This window comes from Ranitomeya variabilis, chromosome 2 (assembly GCF_051348905.1).
Source record: "Ranitomeya variabilis isolate aRanVar5 chromosome 2, aRanVar5.hap1, whole genome shotgun sequence".
Lineage (NCBI taxonomy): Eukaryota > Metazoa > Chordata > Amphibia > Anura > Dendrobatidae > Ranitomeya > Ranitomeya variabilis.
The window spans coordinates 282,849,633-282,870,659 of NC_135233.1; positions in this window are offsets into that span (position 1 = coordinate 282,849,633).

Consider the following 21,027-nt stretch of genomic DNA (forward strand, 5'->3'; position numbering starts at 1 on the left):
TCTCAGAATGTTGGGGTGTACTTAGACCACATCTTGAGACCTTTTGTACTCTCATTGCCATCATATGTGAGAGACACATCCCATTTGCTAGGCATGCTGGAGGATGTGGTTGTGGAACCCCATGTCAAACTCACCTCCATTGATGTGGAGGCGCTTTATAGCAGTATCCCTCATGAGGGTGGCATGAGAGCGGTTAATCATTTTCTCAAAATAAGAGCTATTGAATGTATGGAACATAATGTCTTTGTCAAGGATCTCCTTTATTTTGTACTCACCCGGAACTATTTAATCTTTAATGGGAAGTATTTCCACCAGCTCAGGGGCACGGCGATGGGGAGCCCCTGTGCCCCCACGTATGCCAATTTGTTCCTGGGCTGGTGGGAGGAAACCCATATTTTTCCGGGTGAGGATATGTGGTGGTGCCCCTTTGTCTGCCTCTGGGCCAGATACATTGACGATATCTTGGTTCTCTGGTCTGGCTCAGAGGCAGACTTTGAGAGGTTTATAGGGGAGATCAACCTCAATGACATCGGGATGAGGTTTACTTTTGAGTTTCAGGAGAAAAGTATTGCCTTTTTGGATTTGACTATTACGAAAAATGCAAAAGGGGGTATAAGTACATGTACTTATCGAAAACCAACAGCGACTAATAGTCTGCTGCAATGGCAGAGCCATCACCCTGTCCCCCTTAAACGTGGCATACCCAAGGGCCAATTTCTCCGTATCAGAAGAAACTGCTCCGATGTGGCCACCTACAAACATCAGGCTGGTGATCTACATCGGAGGTTTAAGGAGAGGGGATACCCTACAGGAGTTTTGGTAAGATCTTATAGGGAGGCGCTTGACAGAGACAGATCCCTATTATTGAGAACAAAAGAGAAAACAAGTGATGTCTCATGTCCAGTTAGATTGATAGGGACCTTCGATAATCAATCTGAAAGAATACATCAGATCTTGAAAAGACATTGGGGGGTGCTTCGGGCGGATCCAGACCTTAGAGACATTGTTCCATACACACCCGGTATCACGTATAGGAGAGGAAAGTCCATCGGAGACAGGCTGGTACACAGCCTGTATCAAAAACCACAACCAAAGGGTACGTGGCTGGATAGGAAACCGCTTGGTTTCTATAAGTGTGGAAACTATACTAAGTGTCAATATGTAAAACCATCAAGACAGTTTATTAGTGCCGCAAATGGGAGGTGTTTTGATATACGAGACTTTGGTAATTGCCGGTCAGTGGGAGTAGTATATAAGATCACTTGTCCCTGCCCCCTGGATTATATAGACCTTATGTGAAGCCTTAGGCAGTAAGGGACTGCACCACTACAGCGCAAAGGAAGGCTTTTATTCCCCACCTGGACAAGGGGACTCTGGACATGCCTCCAAACTGACTGGACTCTGCCTGCCCTGTGATCTGGTGCCCTGGACTGTGGATGCTGAAGTCTTCAGTAAAGGTAAAGAGACTGCAACCTTGTGTCCTCGTTCTTCTCCGCGCCTCTCACAATACCACCATCTTTACACTGGGAAGCCCTGGGGATATACTTCACCTGTGGAAAGGAATACCATCTAGCTGCCATAACATCACCCCAGCGGACCCCTTAAAGCAGCGTCGGTCACCCTGACCGAATACCACAGGTGGCGTCACAAACATAAACCTGATCCCTTTAAAGACCTTCCCCTTTTACATGGGCGCCCTGGGCCTCGGCCCGGGTCGCAGCCACCGTGACATCCCCCCTGACCTGGTACCGAGTACCCCTAGCCCGCGGGGCGATCCATCCCCATGTCCAGCATTCTGCCCCTGTGTCTCACAGTCTACCCCTGTGTTCAGCATTCTGTCCCCATGTCCAGCGTTCTGCCCCCATGTCTCACAGTCTTCCCCCATGTCCAGCATTCTGCCCCGTGTCTCACAGTCTTCCCCCATGTCCAGCATTCTGCCCCCGTGTCTCACAGTCTTCCCCCATGTCCAGCATTCTGCCCCCGTGTCTCACAGTCTTCCCCCATGTCTAGCATTCTGTCCCTGTGTCTCACAGTCTTCACCCATGTCCAGCATTCTGCCCCCGTGTGCACCCTCACATCAATAGTGTTGCGGCAGCGCCGCTAAGGGCCCGGTTTAGCCTGCCGGTAGGGGCCCGGTGAGCAGATGAGACGGGGACCAATGCGGGCCCCCTCTGCCAACCGGGCCCCATACGCCAGTCAGGGCAGTAATGCCCTGATGGCGGCCCTGATGCCCTGATGGTGGCCCTGGCCCACCTTATCCATTGTGATCAACAATCTAAGAAAGTATCATCACTGAACTGCAACCCAGCTTTCCCAGTTTCAGTCTCAGAATATTGCTTTATTGAGCTGTAACTCAGTTTTTCTAGCATCAGAATTTAACCAGGCTTTCCTATAGTCATAACTGAGTTGCAGCCCAGATTTTGCACTGTTAACCAATATTTTTAGCACCTGCTGCAATGTCAGAAAGTTTCAGATTTGAGCTGTAACCCAGCTCTTGAAACCTCAAGAATAGTTTCAACATATCATCACTGAGCTTCAACTCAGCTTTCCCAGCATAAGCTTCAGAACATATCAGTATGTTGTAACCCAGCTTTTCCAGAGTCACTAGGAGCCTAAAAGAAAAGTATAATTAATGAGCTGCAACCAAGCATCAGCCTTGGAATTTATTATCACTGTGCTGCAGCCCAGCTATATCAGTATTGTCAGCATTCTAAGAACTTTTCATCACTGACCTTGAATCCAGTTTTCCCAGTATCTGCAGCAATCTCAGCAGGGCCGGCGTCAGCACCTGGCATACCCGGGCAAATGCCGGGGCCCTGGCGAGACAGGGGGGCCCATTCAGGGCTGGCGTTAGGGGCAGGCAGCTGCCTAGGGCCCCCGCTCCCCCAAGGGCCCTCAGCTAGCAGCACATCATGCAGCCTCTATGGGGCCTCGTTGAAGCAGGGGGGCCCGCCTGTCGCCAGCGCCAACTCCCCCGCCGCCGCATTGAACTATACCGGCGTCTGCCTGAAAATTTCTAAGCAAATGATGGAGGAGAGAGCGTCACCTGACACTCTCTCTCCCATCATTCCCCGCTCTGCCTCTGACACTGCCGCTGCGGGTGCGCGATGACGTCATCGCGCACTCGCTGTGTGTCAGGCAGTGCAGCAGCAGCCGCCGAGACTGGAGCAGGGAGCAGCGTGGGCATGTTGAGAGGTGAGGAGTTGTTTTTTTCTGTAACTAACAGTGAGTACTGGACTATGGGGCCATTCTTGGGGGGAGGGGGCTGTGCTGTATACTACATGTCTGTGCTATATACTACATGGCTGTGTTATATACTACGTGGGCTGTGTTATATACTACGTGGGCTGTGCTATATACTATATGGGCTGTTATATGCTACGTGGGCTGTGCTCTATACTACATGGCTGTTCTATATACTATGTGGGCCGTGTTATATACTATGTGGCTGTGCTATATACTATATGGGCTGTTATATGCTGTGTGGGCTGTGCTATATAATACATGGCTGTTCTATATACTACGTGGGCCGTGTTATATACTATGTGGCTGTGATATATACTATATGGGCTGTTATATGGTGCATGGGCTGTGCTTTATACTTCATGGCTGTTCTATATACTACGTGGGCCGTGTTATATACTATGTGGCTGTGCTATATACTATATGGGCTGTTATATGCTACGTGGGCTGTGCTATATACTACATGGCTGTTCTATATACTATGTGGGCCGTGTTATATGCTACGTGGGCTGTTACATACTACATGGCTGTGTTATATGCGATCATGAATCGTGGTATGTGTTAAAGGGGGGGGCCCACTGAGACTCTTTTGCCCGGGGCCCTCAAAAACCTGGAGCCGGCCCTGAATCTCAGTATACGGGTATGTGCACACGTTGCGGATTTTCCTGCGGATCCCCAGCGGATTTGACTCTGCAGTTTTCCATCCGGTTTACAGTACCATGTAAACCTATGGAAAACAAAATCCACAGTGCACATGCTGCGGAAAATACCGTGCGGAAACGCTGCGTTATATTTTCAGCAGCATGTCAATTCTTTGTGCGGATTCCGCAGAGTTTTACACCTGTAACTTTATAGGAATTTGCAGGTGGTAAAACGCAGGTGAAACCCGCACAAAAAATGCTGGAAATCCGCGGAAAATCTGTGGGTAATCCGCAGGTAAAAACGCAGTGCGTTTTACCTGTGGATTTTTCAAAAACTGAGCGGAAAAATCAGTTCAGAAATACGCAATGTGTCCACATAGCCTACATCTTCATTGAACTATAACCCAGTTATACAAAAATCTGCATCAGTGTCAGAAATGATGCTGATGAATTGTAACCCAGCTTTTGGAGCATTAGTGGTAGTCTCAAAGCATTATCATTGAGCTTTAACTCAGCTTTACCAATGTCAAAAAGAAACTCAGAATGTATCTGTTGGAACAATGATTATTATTGTATATATTGCAACAACTGCTATTTACTACTGTTTAACCCCTTTACCCCCAAGGGTGGTTTGCATGTTAATGACCGGGCCAATTTTTACAATTCTGACCACTGAGGTTATAACTCTGGAACGCTTCAACGGATCCTGATGATTCTGACATGTTTTCTCATGACATATTGTACTTCATGATAGAGGTAAAATTTCTTTGATATTACCTGCGTTTATTTGTGAAAAAAATGGAAATTTGGCGAACATTTTGAAAATTTCGCAATTTTCCAAATTTGAATTTTTATGCCCTTAAATCACAGAGATATGTCACAAAATACTTAATAAGTAACATTTCCAACATGTCTAATTTACATCAGCACAATTTTGGAACCAACATTTTTTTTTGTTAGGGAGTTATAAGGGTTAAAAGCTGACCAGCAATTTCTCATTTTTACAACACCATTTTTTTTTAGGGACCACATCTCATTTGAAGTCATTTTGAGGGGTCTATATGATAGAAAATACCCAAGTGTGACACAATTCTAAAAACTGCACCCCTCAAGGTGCTCAAAACCACTTTCAAGAAGTTTATTAACCATTCAGGTGTTTCACAGGAATTTTTGGAATGTTTAAATAAAAATGAACATTTAACTTTTTTACACAAAAAATTTACTTCAGCTCCAATTTGTTTTATTTTATCAAGCGTAACAGGAGAAGTTTATAATGCAGAACCGTAAAAATAAAAAATCATATTTTTTCACCAAAATGATTTTTTCGCCCCCAATTTTTTATTTTCCCAAGGGTAAGAGAAGAAATTGGACCCCAAAAGTTGTTGTCCAATTTGTCCTAAGTACGCTGATACCTCATATGTGGGGGTAAACCACTGTTTGGGCGCATGGCAGAGCTCGGAAGGGAAGGAGCGCCATTTGACTTTTCAATGCAAAATTGACTGGAATTCAGATGGGACACCATGTTGCGTTTGGAGAGCCACTGATGTGCCTAAACATTGAAACCCCCCACAAGTGACACCATTTTGGAAAGTAGACCCCCTAAGGAACTCATCTAGATGTGTTGTGAGAGCTTTGAACCCCCAAGTGTTTCACTACAGTTTATAATGCAGAGCCATGAAAATAAAAATTCTTTTTTTCCCCACAAAAATTCTTTTTTAGCCCCCAGTTTTGTATTTTCCCAAGGGTAACAGGAGAAATTGGACCCCAAAGTTGTTGTCCAATTTGTCCTGAGTACGCTGATACCCCATATGTGGGGGGGAACCACCGTTTGGGCGCATGGGAGAGCTCGGAAGGGAAGGAGCGCCATTTGGAATGCAGACTTAGATGGAATGGTCTGCAGGCGTCACGTTGCATTTGCAGAGCCCCTAATGTACCTAAACCGTAGAAACCCCCCACAAGTGACCCCATATTGGAAACTAGACCCCCCAAGGAACTTATCTAGATGTGTTGTGAGAACTTTGAACCCCAAGTGTTTCACTACAGTTTATAACGCAGAGCCGTGAAAATAAAAAATCCTTTTTTTCCACAAAAATTATTTTTTAGCCCCCAGTTTTGTATTTTTCCAAGGGAAATGGTGTAAATTGAACCCCAAAAGTTGTTGTCCAATTTGTCCTGAGTACGCTGATACCCAATATGTGGGGAGAAACCACGGTTTGGGCACATGGCAGAGCTCGGAAGGGAAGGAGCACCATTTGGAATGCAGACTTAGATGGATTGGTCTGCAGGCTGTCACGGGGGTACTGGGTAGACTACAGCTGATTACCCGGGCCCCTGCAATATCCCTCAGACTAGGGAAACCCTGTCTGTCCCTCTCCCAGAGTTTACACTGAAGGTGTGCATGTCTGGGCCGCCAGGCCTGACCCTGACTCCTGCTTCAGTACTAAGCTGAAACCTCAACCCGCCACCCAGTGATAACACCTCACACCAACCCCTACAGAAAGCACAGACAGGGAAAACTAAAAACGCACCACGCCGCAGACACACAGGAAAACACTATAATGTGCACAGGGCAAAACAAATACAAATATAGGAAGGAGAAATATGATGAAGGATAATACACCACCAGATACGATATTTCCTCTCCTAGACCACCACTCCAGACCGAGATCACCAGGCACTAGACACAAGCTATAATCGGCGACGCCCAAAGTTCAGCAGAACTATTTAAAGGCAGTGGGCGAGACCCAGCCTCCAATCCGAGTACCAGCTAGATTAACCCCGGACAACCTAGAAGAAATCTAGCCGGCGCCACTGAGTGCATAGTGGACGAATGCGGAATTGCCGCTGTCTGTCGGACTCCCTAGTGTGAATAGCGCCCGACATGACAGTACCCCGCCTTCTACGAGGGACCCCAGAACCCTCACAACTTATAGGACCCGGCTTGTCCGGATGGCGGCAGTGAAACATACTGACCAGCCGGTCCGCATGTATATCCGAGGCTGGTACCCAAGACCTCTCCTCCAGCCCATAACCATGCCAGTGTACCAGGTACTGTAATGTGCGGCGCACTACTCGAGAGTCAACCACCTTGGAGACTTCAAATTCCAAATTGCTATCCACCAAAACTGGAGATGGCTTCGGCATCGTGTCCACGGAACCCACCACCTTTTTTAACAACGATCTGTGGAACACGTTGTGTATCTTATAAACCATAGGAAGCTCCAATCGGTAGGCTACTGGGTTAATGATGTCTGTGCTATATACTACATGGCTGTGTTATATACTACGTGGGCTGTGTTATATACTACGTGGGCTGTGCTATATACTATATGGGCTGTTATATGCTACGTGGGCTGTGCTCTATATTACATGGCTGTTCTATATACTACGTGGGCCGTGTTATATACTATGTGGCTGTGCTATATACTATATGGGCTGTTATATGCTGTGTGCGCTGTGCTATATAATACATGGCTGTTCTATATACTACGTGGGCCGAGTTATATGTGGCTGTGCTATATACTAAAGGGGTGTTATATGCTATTTACTTGACTATTTAATGAAGCTGCCAGTTGAGGACCTGTGAGGTGTCGATTTCTCAAACTACAGACTTTAGTGTACTTGTCTTGTTGCTCAGTTGTGCAGCGGGGCCTCCCACTTTTCTTTCTACTCTAGTTTCTACCTGTTTGCGCTCGCCTCTGAAGGGAGTAGTACACACCGTTGTAGGAAATCTTCAGTTTTTTGGCAATTTCTAGCATGGAATAGCCTTCATTTCTAAGAACAAGTATAGACTGTAGAGTTTCACATGAAAGTTCTTTTTTTTCTGGCCATTTTGAGAGTTTAATGGAACCAACAAATGTAATGCTCCAGATTCTCAACTAGATCAAAGGAAGGTCAGGTTTATAGGTTCTCTAATCAACCAAACTGTTTTCAGCTGTGCTAACATACTTGCACAAGGGTTTTCAAGGGTATTCTAACCATCCATTAGCCTTCTTACACAGCTAGCAAACACAAAGTACCATAAGAACACTGGAGCACCACGGTTCAAGATATGTATCTGCAGATGTGTGGGATCTGGGTGGACACTGACCCGATGTGCTGGTTGTTTCATTATACGACAGGCAAAACAAGAGGGGGACAATTACATGACTTGTTTCACACTATTGCATTGGTAACAAAATGTTTAATTTTGCAATATTGGTTGGCCAGTACACTCCCAGGGATAAAAGAGATTAAAGCAGGACTAATGTCTGTTCTATATTTAGAAAAAAGAGAAGCAGAGAGGAGTAAAGATAAGATGACGAAAAGATTTTTTTAAAAATGGAGAGTGTTCATAGAATCGTTATTGTCTACTGGGGAAATTCAGGAGATAATGAGGTCTTTTGTTAACTCAGAATGGTATCTGTTAGAAGACTTAAGTGGTAGTTTGGGTAAATTAAAATTTGTCACATGATAAATGCATCAGATGTTGTATGTTCAGGATTTGATTGTCGGATTACAATTATTGAAGCTGGATAGATGTGGACATTAGGGGGTTTGTTAATAGTATTTGTGTTATAAAGATTATCGATTGTTTTGTTTTTGTGTAACAATCTAAACCAACATTTGCAATATGTATTTTGTTTATTTGTTTTAAAAAAAACCCAATAAAAATGATGTTTTTTAAAAAAAAGAACACTGGAGTGATGGTTGTTGGAAATGGCCCTCTATACACCTATGAAGATATTGTATTCCAAACCAGACGTTTGCAGCTAGAATAGTCATTTCCCATATTAACAATGTATAGAGTGTATTTCTGAATCATTTAATGTTAGCTTCATTGTAAAAACTGCTTTTCTTTCAAAAATAAGGACATTTCTAAGTGACCCTAAGCTTTTGAACGGTAGTGTACAAAAATTGGAATTGTGTTTCAGACCACTGTAGCATACAATCCTGAACAAAATGGTGTAGCGGAAAGGAGAAACTGTACACTTTGCGAAAGTGGAAGATGCTATTTTGATACAGATTTGCCAACAACATATTGGGGTGAAGACAGCTTCGGACTGGCCCACCGGGATACCGGTGAAATGCCCGGTGGGCCCCGACCCAGACAGGAGGAGGAGGAAGAAAAAAAAAAAAAAAAGAGAGACGCGGGCCCATTAAATCTTCGGGCGGCGCTGACCGCCGCCACGACCAGGCCCCCCCCCCCGATGCCAGCGCTGGCATTGGGCCCCCCTTCTAATACTCACCTCTCCTGGTTCCTGCGGCAGCTGCAGCGTCTTCAGCGCCCTCTGACTCTGCGACATCTCAGGGCAGAGGGTGTGATGACGTCATCACTGAGCGCTCAGCCTCTCTGTCCTGAGCGTTGCAGAGCCAGAGAGACGCTGAGTGCACCGGACCTGCGCTGGGAACGGGAGAGGTGAGGATTTTACTTTTTTTTTTCTTTATGTCTGACTTATGTGCTGGACACTGGGGCAGATTGCTGGAGACCCTGGGTCAATGCTGGACACTGGGGCAGATTGCTGGACACACTGGGGGCAGTGCTGGACACTGGGGCAGATTGCAGGACACACTGGGGGCAGTGCTGGACATACTGGGGCAGATTGCTGGACACACTGGGGAAATGCTGGACACTGGGGCAATGCTGGACACTGGGGCAGATTGCTGGACACACTGGGGCAGATTGCTGGACACACTGGGGCAATGCTGGACACACTGGAGCAATGCTGGACACTGGGGCAGATTGCTGGACACACTGGGGCAATGCTGGACACTGGGGCAGATTGCTGGACACACTGGGGCAATGCTGGACACTGGGGCAATGCTAGACACTGGGGCAGATTGCTGGACACACTGGGGGCAGTGCTGGACACGGGCAGATTGCTGGACACACTGGGGGCAGTGCAGGACATACTGGGGCAATGCTGGACACTGGGGCAGATTGCTGGACACACTGGGGGCAATGCTGGACACTGGGGCAGATTGCTGGACACACTGGGGGCAGTGCTGGACATACTGGGGCAGATTGCTGGACACACTGGGGCAATGCTGGACACTGGGGCAGATTGCTGGACACACTGGGGGCAATGCTAGACACTGGGGCAGATTGCTGGACACACTGGGGGTAATATGCTGGACACACTGGGGGCAGATTGCTGGACACACTGTCTGGGGGAAATGCTGGACACACTGTGGCAAGATGCTTGACATACTGGGGAAGATTGCTGGACACACTGTCTGGGGGCAATGCTGGACATACTGGGGCAGATTGCTGGACACACTGGGGCAGATTGCTGGACACACTGTCTGGGGGCAATGATGGACATACTGGGGCAGATTGCTGGACACACTGTCTGGGGGCAAATCTGGACACACTGGCGCAATATGCTGGACATACTGGGGCAGATTGCTGGACACACTGAGGGAAATGCTGGACACACTGGGGCAATATGCTTGACATACTGGGGAAGAATGCTGGACACACTGTCTGGGTGCAATTCTGGACACACTGGGGGTAATATGCTGGACACACTGGGGCAGATTGCTGGACACACTGTCTGGGGGCAATGCTGGACACTCTGGGGCAGATTGTTGAACACTGGAGGCAAATCTGGACACACTTGGGCAATATGCTGGACATACTGGGGCAGATTGCTGGACACACTGGGGGAAATGCTGGACACACTGGGGCAATATTCTGGACATACTGGGGCAGATTGCTGGACACACTGGGGTTAATATGCTGGACACACTGGGGGTAATATGCTGGACACACTGGGGCAGATTGCCAGACACACTGGGGCAGATTGCCAGACACACTGGGGCAGATTGCTGGACACACTGTCCTTAGGCAATACTGGACACACTGGGGCAATATGCTTGACATACTGGGGCAGATTGCTGGACACACTGTCTGGGGGCAATGCTGGACACACTGGGGCAGATTGCTGGACACTGGGGCAATATGCTGGACATACTGGGGCAGGTTGCTGTACACACTGGGGGTAATATGCTGGACACACTAGGGGAAATATGCTGGACACACTGGGGAAGGTTGCTGGACACACTGGGGGCAGGACTGGAGGCATGGGCAGAATGTAGATACAGGGCATGATTGGAGACACGGGGCAGAATGAAAGACGGGGCAGGATTGGATCATGGGGCAGGATGGATACGATGGAGACAGATGGGGCAGGATGGGGAGATCATATGGGGTAGAATGGATACTCATGAGGGCAGGATGCGAGAACATATGGCTGGAGCTAGGAATGAGATAAACGGGGCCAGGGTTGGGAATATTATTACCATAGGGCCTAATTAAGGGATATTATTACTGCAGTGATGTATTTATTTTATTTTTTGAGTATACTGTTTTAAATGGGGGGGCGGTCCTGTTACTGTGCAGAGTGATACTATATCGCCTTTTTTTCTTCATGTGGTGTAATGTAGAAGTTGTGAAAAATTAAGCAATGTGTTCTGCAAGCGGAGCTCGAGATAACGGTGTTATTTCCTGCAGAAATGAGTCCTGGCTGGAAGAAATGATGGCGGTCTGTGCTGGATGAAAGATGAAGGACTTCACCTAGAGACGTCACTGGTGAGTCAGTGTTATCTATACACTGACACTATACACTGTATGCTATATACAGCGGTCCTGTGTACAATGTCACCAGTGATCACTGTATTACCTATACATTATATACAGAGCTCCTGTGTATAATACCACCAGTGATCTCTGTATTACCTCTACACAGACACTGCATACTAAGTACAGATCTCCTGTGAATACTGGCACTTATGGTGATAGTATTGTGGGTTTTTTTTATTACTGATCAGTATTGTAGTATTCAGTCACTATGTGGTGGTAATATGTGGTCTGGAAATGGTGTTGTGGTATTTGTCCCTTGTATGTGCTATTTGGTCACCAAGTGGTGGTAATATGTGGTCTTGACATGGTGCGGTGGTATTTGTCCCTTGTATGTAGTATTATTCGGTCACTATGTGGTCTGGTCATGGTGTGGTGGTATTTCTTCCTGTATGTGGTATTATTGGTCTTGGTATAGTGGAATGTGTTGTGTATGGTGGTCATTTGTTCTCTCTGATATTAATTAGGAGAAGATTCTTTATTTCCATTAGAGTTTTAATGCTTTGTACACAGCGGCGGAGATGCACTTACAGGGGGTTTCCTGTAGAAAAAAGTAATCACCTCTCCACAGGATAAGTGATAACATATTGCTTGGTGGGGGTCTGACTGCTTGGACCCATTCAGCAAAATGTGGAACTTTTTATCCCCATTAGACTGGAGTGGCATGTCCAACTAGATCACTGATCCATTCATTCACTCTGTGGCTGCACTTGTTTTTTTCTGGAAGCCCCAAAGAGAATGAATGGAGCTGCGGTCAGAAATCCCACCTGCTGCTGCATTTTAAAATAGTGATAAAAGTGTCCTGTCAGGGATAAAACTTCCCCATTCTTCCGATCGGTGCAGTTTCTAATGGTCGGATCTAAGCGATCACCTATCCTGTGGAGCCCATGGATCAGTGATAACTTGTTTTAACCAAGAACCCCATTAATGTAAACTACCGTAATTATACATCCCAGTTATTGGGGCACACGGTAGATGTGCAGCAGCCGCCGGTGTTTTACAGCCGATGCTCCACTATAATGACAGATATTTGCATATAGCTGTAGGGTGGGCCCCTAGAGTCCATTCCTCTGGTGGGCCCCAGACACCCCAGTCCGACCCTGGGTGAAGCAATCATGACAGCTTGCTATCTTCAAAACATTCTACCAGGTAAAGCTACTGAGAAATCCATTTGAACAATGGAATAGCTATCACCTGAACTACAACACATAAGAATATTTGGAAGTAAAGTATTTGTATATATTCCCAAAGAAAAACATACCGAGTGGGAATCTCAAGCAAAGGAGGGTATCCTGGTGGGCTACAGTGAAACTCAGAAAAGATGTAGAATCGTGCACCCAGAAACACACAAGGTCCCAAAAAGCATAGATGTAATGATTGATGAGAAGTTTGTGTCGCTCAAGTTTCAGGACATCATGCAAGTAGACCAGCTGAAGAAACAACAATCTCAGTCACACTCTCAAAATAACAAGAAAAATTATGTAGAAATTTAGTTAGATTTTTCAACCACTTAAGAAGCAACAGAAGAATCATGTGAACCTGAAGTCAGGAAATCGTCAAGATCAAACTAGGGTATACCAGCTAACAACTACCTGTCCATGAAAAACTGAAGTGGATTAATGCTGCTAATGAGGAAATGAAGTGCCTTCATCAACTTTACACTTGGAAACTCATCAAAATGCCGCAAGGCAAGAAAGCAATCAAATATAACTGGGTTTTTAAGACCTGTATGGCTCTTAAGGCAAGGCTCACAGATTTAACCCCTTAGTGACAGTGACAATTTTGTACTTAATGACCAGGCCAATTTTTACAATTCTGACCGTTGTCACTTTATGAGGTTATAGCTTTGGAACGCTTCAATGGATCCCACTGATTCTGAAAATATTTTTTCATGACATATTGTACTTCATGTTAGTGCTAAAATTTCTTTGATATGACTTGCGTTTATTTATGAAAAAAACGGAAATTTGTCAAAAATTTAGCAATTTTCAAACTTTTGTGCCCTTAAATCAGAGAGTCATATCGCACAAAATAGTTAATAAATAACATTTCCCACATGTCTACTTTACATCATCACAATTTTGGAAACAATTTTTTTTCATTAGGACATTATAAGAGTTAAATTTGACCAGCGATTTCTCACTTTTCCAACAAAATTTACAAAACCATTTTTTTAGGGACCACCTTATATTTGAAGTGAGTTTGGGGGGTCAATATACCAGAAAATACCAAAAGTGACAACATTCTAAAAACTGCACTCCTCAAGGTGCAGAAAACCACAGTCAAGAAGTTTATTAACCCTTCAGGGGCTTCATGAGAACTAAAGCAATGTGGAAGGAAAAAATGAACATTTTACTTTTTTCACAAAAAATTTACTTTGGAACCAAACCTTATTTTCACAAGGGTATCAGGAGAAAATGGACCACAAAATTTGTTGTGCAATTTCTCCGCCAATACCCCGTATGTGGGGGAAAGCCACTGTTTGGGCATATGGCAGGGCTCAGAAGGTAGTGAGCACTGTTTGACTTTTTGAACGCAAAATTGGCTGGTATCAATGGCGGGCGCCATGTCATGTTTGGAGACCCCCTGATGTACCTAAACAGTGGAAACCCCCCATCCCTAACCCCAACATACCCCTAACCCTAATCACAACTCTAACCCTAGCTCTAACCCTAGCACAACCCTAACCCTAGCTCTAACTTCAACTCTCACGGAAAAATGGAAAAAAAAATGCATTTTTTTATTTTATTATTTTTGCCTAAGGGAGTGATAAAGAGGGGTTTGATTACTATTTTTTTAGTTTCATTTTTTTAGTTTAGTTTTTAGTTGCTGGGTGCCTACTGTACTGATGTGAGCAGGGGGACCTTGCGTGACCTGCAGAATTTTAATCCACGGCGGCGTAGTGTGTTTCTAACTTCAGTGTTTGAGACTGTGGTCCCAGCTCTCTTCAGGTAATTGACCAGGATCTCCCATGTAGTTCTCGGTGGATTAATGACCTTTCTCAGAATCATCCTTAAACCACAAGGCTAGATCTTGCATGGAGCCCCAGACTGAGGAAGATTGACAGTCATCTTGTGTTTTTTCCATTTTATAATAATTGTGCCAACAGTTGTTGCCTTCTCACCAAGCTGCTTGGTCGGTAATTTACCTCAGTATTTGTAAGCCAAAATCAGGAGTGGAACAATTAGAGGAAAAGTATAATAGAAATATGTCACCACTTCTGTATTTTTCACCAATTCCTGGCTTTGGCTTTAGATGCTGAAGTAAAATACTGACCAAATACTGAGCATGTGAACATGGTCAAAGTCAGACTATGGGATCACCAGTGAGGTCTATCTTTGACACTAGACCCTCTTAGTCATGAGCTCTTGAAGTAGAGAATGCACACAGATCGTGAGCATATGCAGTTCTGTTTATTGAGCCAGTAAGCAGTTTTCTTATACCATTTACAGGCAAAGTAGCTATCCATACAAGGTTCCCATGGGAAGTTCCTCCAGCTGCCCCCTTCTCAGGGTTATATCATAACTTTTAATTCTCATGCCTTTCCCAATGTACTCTCGAAGACACACAGTTTCTCAAAACATTACAAATGAGATAAGAAAGTCAAAACATGAGACTAGAAAATATTAAACAAAATATAAAACTATATATACAAAATATAGTAGTGGTCATGAATCATCCAGGGCCTACAATAAACTATGGATGATTCCTTACTGGAAATATTGACACACATGCTATTTAATAACTTGATTAATACATATATGAGTGCTTTTACAGTTACAAAGAGCAATAAACAAAATAATATCTGCATGCAAGTCTGTATTGTGTTTATGCAGTCTGGTGTCAACACCTCCTGTGGTTCCAAAGGTAGGCCTCAATACGGCATAATCTTGGAAGATATCAGGCTGTGTGTGCAGATCCAAGACTCCAGTGGCTTTTCTCCTTCCATTTTCTTTATGAGATTAATATGATGCCCTATAAGTTTATTGTTTCAGTCCACATTTAACCCCTTCCCGACCTTTGACGCATACGCTGCGTCATGAAAGTCTGTGCCCTCCCGACCTATGACGCAGCGTATGCGTCATGGAGGGATCGCGTCCCTGCAGATCGGGTGAAGGGGTTAACTCCCATTTTACCCGATCTGCAGAGACAGGGGGAGTGGTGCTTCAGCCCAGGGGGGGTGGCTTCACCCCCCATGTGGCTACGATCGCTCTGATTGGCTGTTGAAAGTGAAACTGCCAATCAGAGCGATTTGTAATATTTCACCTAAAAAACTGGTGAAATATTACAATCCAGCCATGGCCGATGCTGCAATATCATCGGCCATGGCTGGAAATACTAAAGTGACCCCCCCCACACCCACCGATCGCCCCCCCAGTCCTCCGTTATGGGGTCCGGTCCCCTCCGTCCGCCTGCCGGCTCCCCCGTCCTCCTGTCCGCTCCCTCCTTGCTCAGATCCCCCCCCCCCCTGTGCTCCGATCACCCCCCCTGTGCTCCGATCCACCCCCCCACCACCCCTTCATACTTACCGATCCTCCCGGTGTCCGGCCGTCTCCTCGCTGGGCGCCGCCATCTTGGAAAATGGCGGGCGCATGCTCAGTGCGCCCGCCGAATCTGCCAGTCGGCAGATTCCTTACAAGTACATTTTGATCGCTGTGGTAGGTTCTATCACAGCGATCAAAATAAAAAAAATAATAAATAACCCCCCCCCCCTTTATCACCCCCATAGGGACAATAATAAAATAAAGAAATTTTTTTTTTTTTCCCACTAGGGTTAGGGTTAGAACTAGGGTTAGAACTAGGGGTAGGGTTAGGGGTAGGGTTAGGGTTACGGGTAGGGTTAGGGGTAGGGTTATGGCATGTGCACACAGAGCGGATCGGCCGCGGATCCGCAGCGGATCGGCCGCGGATCCGCAGCGAATCGGCAGCGGATCCGCAGCGGATCGGCCGCGGATCCGCAGCGGATCGGCCGCGGATCCGCAGCGGATCCGCAGCGGATCGGCAGCGGATCTGCAGCGGATTGGCCGCGGATCCGCAGCGGATTGGCAGCGGATCCGCAGCGGATCGGTAGCGGATTGGCCGCGGATCCGCAGCGGATTGGCCGCGGATCCGCAGCGGATTGGCCGCTGCGAATTCGAAGCAGTTTTCCATCAGGTTTACAGTACCATGTACACCTAAGGAAAACCAAATCCGCTGTGCCCATGGTGCGGAAAATTCCGTGCAGAAACGCTGCGTTGTATTTTCCGCAGCATGTCAATTCTTTGTGCGGATTCCGCAGCGTTTTACACCTGTTCCTCAATAGGAATCCGCAGGTGAAATCCGCACAAAAAAACACTGGAAATCTGCTGTAAATCCGCAGGTAAAACGCAGTGCCTTTTACCTGCAGATTTTTCAAAAATCGTGTGGAAAAATCTCACACGAATCCGCAACGTGGGCACATAGCCTTAGGGTTAGGGTTGGAATTAGAGTTAGGGTTGGAATTAGGGCTAGGGTTTGAAATAGGGTTAAGATTAGGCTTGTGGTTAGGGTTACGGATAGGGTTAGGGGTGTGTTGGGGTTACAGTTGTGGTTAGGGTTGGGATTAGGGTTACGGTTGGGATTAGGGTTAGGATTAGGGTTGGAATTAGGGTTATGGGTGTGTTGCGGTTAGGGTTGTGGTTAGGGGTGTGTTGGGGTTAGGGTTGTGATTAGGGTTATGGCTACAGTTGGGATTAGGATTAGGGGTGTGTTGGGGTTAGTGTTGAAGTTAGAAATGAGGGGTTTCCACTGTTTAGGCACATCAGGGGTCTCCAAACGCAACATGGCGCCACCATTGATTCCAGCCAATCTTGCGTTCAAAAAGTCAAATGGTGCTCCCGCCCTTCCAAGCCCCGACGTGCGCCCAAACAGTGGTTTACCCCCACATTTGGGGTACCAGCGTACTCAGGACAAACTGGGCAACAACTGTTGGGGTCCAATTTCTCCTGTTACCCTTGCAAAAATAAAAAATTACTTGCTAAAACATAATTTTTGAGGAAAGAACAATTATTTTTTATTTTCACGGCTCTGCGTTATAAACTTCTGTGAAGCACTTGGGGGTTGAAAGTGCTCACCACACATCTAGATAAGTTCCTTCGGGGGTCTAGTTTCCAAAATGGGGTCACTTGTGGGGTGTTTCTACTGTTTAGGCACATCAGGGGCTCTGCAAATGCAATGTGACGCCCGCAGACCATTCCATCAAAGTCTGCATTTCAAATGTCACTACTTCCCTTCCGAGCCCTGACGTGCGCCCAAACAGTGGTTTACCCCCACATATGGGGTATCAGCGTACTCACAACAAACTGGGCAACAAATATTGGGGTCCAAATTCTCCTGTTACCCTTGTGAAAATAAAAAATTGCTTGCTAAAACATCTTTTTTGAGGAAAGAAAAATGATTTTTTATTTTCACGGCTCTGCGTTGTAAACTTCTGTGAAGCACTTGGGGGTTGAACGTGCTCACCACACATCTAGATAAGTTCCTTGGGGGGTCTAGTTTCCAAAATGGGGTCACTTGTGGGGGGTTTCTACTGTTTAGGCACATCAGGGGCTCTGCAAATGCAATGTGACGCCCGCAGACCATTCCATCAAAGTCTGCATTTCAAATGTCACTACTTCCCTTCCGAGCCCTGACGTGCGCCCAAACAGTGGTTTACCCCCACATATGGGGTATCAGCGTACTCACAACAAACTGGGCAACAAATATTGGGGTCCAAATTCTCCTGTTACCCTTGTGAAAATAAAAAATTGCTTGCTAAAACATCTTTTTTGAGGAAAGAAAAATGATTTTTTATTTTCACGGCTCTGCGTTGTAAACTTCTGTGAAGCACTTGGGGGATGAATGTGCTCACCACACATCTAGATAAGTTCCTTGGGGGGTCTAGTTTCCAAAATGGGGTCACTTTTGGGGGGTTTCTACTGTTTAGGCATATCAGGGGCTCTGCAAACGTAACATGATGCCCGCAGACCATTCCATCAAAGTCTGCATTCCAAAACGTCACTACTTCCCTTCCGAGCCCCGGCATGTGCCCAAACAGTGGTTTACCCCCACATATGGGGTATCAGCGTACTCAGGAGAAACTGGAAAACAACTTTTGGGGTCCAATTTCTCCTGTTACTCTTGCAAAAATAAAAAATTCTGGGCTAAAAAAATATTTTTGAGGAAAGGAAACACATTTATTATTTTCACGGCTCTGCGTTATAAACTTCTGTGAAGCACTTGGGGGTTCAAAGTGCTCACCACACATCTAGATAAGTTCCCTTGGGGGTCTAGTTTCCAAAATGGAGTCACTTGTGGGGAGTTCCTACTGTTTAGGCACATCAGGGGCTCTGCAAACGCAACCTGATGCCCGCAGAGCATTCCATCAAAGTCTGCATTTCAAAACGTCACTACTTCCCTTCCGAACCCCGACGTGTGCCAAAACAGTGGTTTACCCCCACATTTGGGGTATCAGCGTACTCAGGAGAAACTGGACAACAACTTTTGGGGTCCAATTTCTCCTGTTACTCTTGCAAAAATAAAAAAATTCTGGGCTAAAAAAATATTTTTGAGGAAAGGAAACACATTTTTTATTTTCACGGCTCTGCGTTATAAACTTCTGTGAAGCACTTGGGGGTTCAAAGTGCTCACCACACATCTAGATTAGTTCCTTGGGAGGTCTAGTTTCCAAAATGGGGTCACTTGTGCGGGAGCTCCAATGTTTAGGCACACAGGGGCTCTCCAAACGCGACATGGTGTCCGCTAATGATTGGAGCTAATTTTCCATTCAAAAAGCCAAATGGCGTGCCTTCCCTTCCGAGCCCTGCCGTGCGCCCAAACAGTGGTTTACCCCCACATATGGGGTATCATCGTACTCAGGACAAACTGGACAACAACATTTGGGATTCAATTTCTCCTATTACCCTTGGGAAAATAAAAAATTCTGGGCTAAAAATCATTTTTGAGGAAAGAAAAATTATTTTTTTATTTTCACGGCTCTGCGTTATAAACTTCTGTGAAGCACCTGGGGGTTATAAGTGCTCACTATGCATCTAGATAAGTTCCTTGGGGGGTCTAGTTTCCAAAATGGGGTCACTTGTAGGGGAGCTCCAATGTTTAGGCACACAGGGGCTCTCCAAACGCGACATGGTGTCCGCTAACGATTGGAGCTAATTTTCCATTCAAAAAGTCAAATGGCACGCCTTCCCTTCCGAGCCTTGCCGTGCACCCAAACAGTGGTTTACCCCCACATATGAGGTATCGGCATACTCAGGAGAAATTGCCCAACAAATTTTAGGATCCATTTTATCCTGTTGCCCATGTGAAAATGAAAGAATTGAGGCTAAAAGAAATTTTGTGTGAAAAAAAAGTACTTTTTCATTTTTGCGGATCAATTTGTGAAGCACCTGGGGGTTTAAAGTGCTCACTATGCCTCTAGATGAGTTCCTTGGGGGGTCTAGTTTCCAAAATGGGGTCACTTGTGGAGGAGCTCCAATGTTTAGGCACACAGGGGCTTTCCAAACGCGACATGGTGTCCGCTAACGATGGAGATAATTTTTCATTCAAAAAGTCAAATGGCGCTCCTTCCCTTCCGAGCCTTACCATGTGCCCAAACAGTGGTTTACCCCCACATGTGAGGTATTGGTGTACTCAGGAGAAATTGCCCAACAAAATTTAGGATCCATTTTATCCTGTTGCCCATGTGGAAATGAAAAAATTGAGGCTAAAATAATTTTTTTGTGAAAAAAAAGTACTTTTTCATTTTTACGGATCAATTTGTGAAGCACCTGGGGGTTTAAAGTGCTCACTATGCTTCTAGATAAGTTCCTTGGGGGGTCTAGTTTCCAAAATGGGGTCACTTGTGGGGGAGCTCCAATGTTTAGGCACACGGGGGCTCTCCAAACGTGACATGGTGTCCGCTAAAGATTGGAGCCAATTTTTCATTCAAAAAGTCAAATGGCGCTCCTTCCCTTCCGAGCCCTGCCGTGCGCCCAAACAGTGGTTTACCCCCACATATGAGGTATCAGCGTACTCAGGACAAATTGGACAACAACGTCCGTGGTCCAGTTTCTCCTTTTACCACTGGGAAAATAAAAAAATTGTTGCTAAAAGATCATTTTTGTGACTAAAAAGTTAAATGTTCATTTTTTCCTTCCATGTTGCTTCTGCTGCTGTGAAACACCTGAAGGGTTAATAAACTTCTTGAATGTGGTTTTGAGCACCTTGAGGGGTGCAGTTTTTAGAATGGTGTCACTTTTGGGTATTTTCAGCCATATAGAACCCTCAAAATGACTTCAAATGTGAGGTGGTCCCTAAAAAAAATGGTTTTGTAAATTTTGTTGTAAAAATGAGAAATCACTGGTCAAATTTTAACCCTTATAACTTCCTAGCAAAAAAAAAAATTGTTTCCAAAATTGTGCTGATGTAAAGTAGACATGTGGGAAACGTTATTTATTAACTATTTTGTGTCACATAACTCTCTGGTTTAACAGAATAAAAATTCAAAATGTGAAAATTGCGAAATTT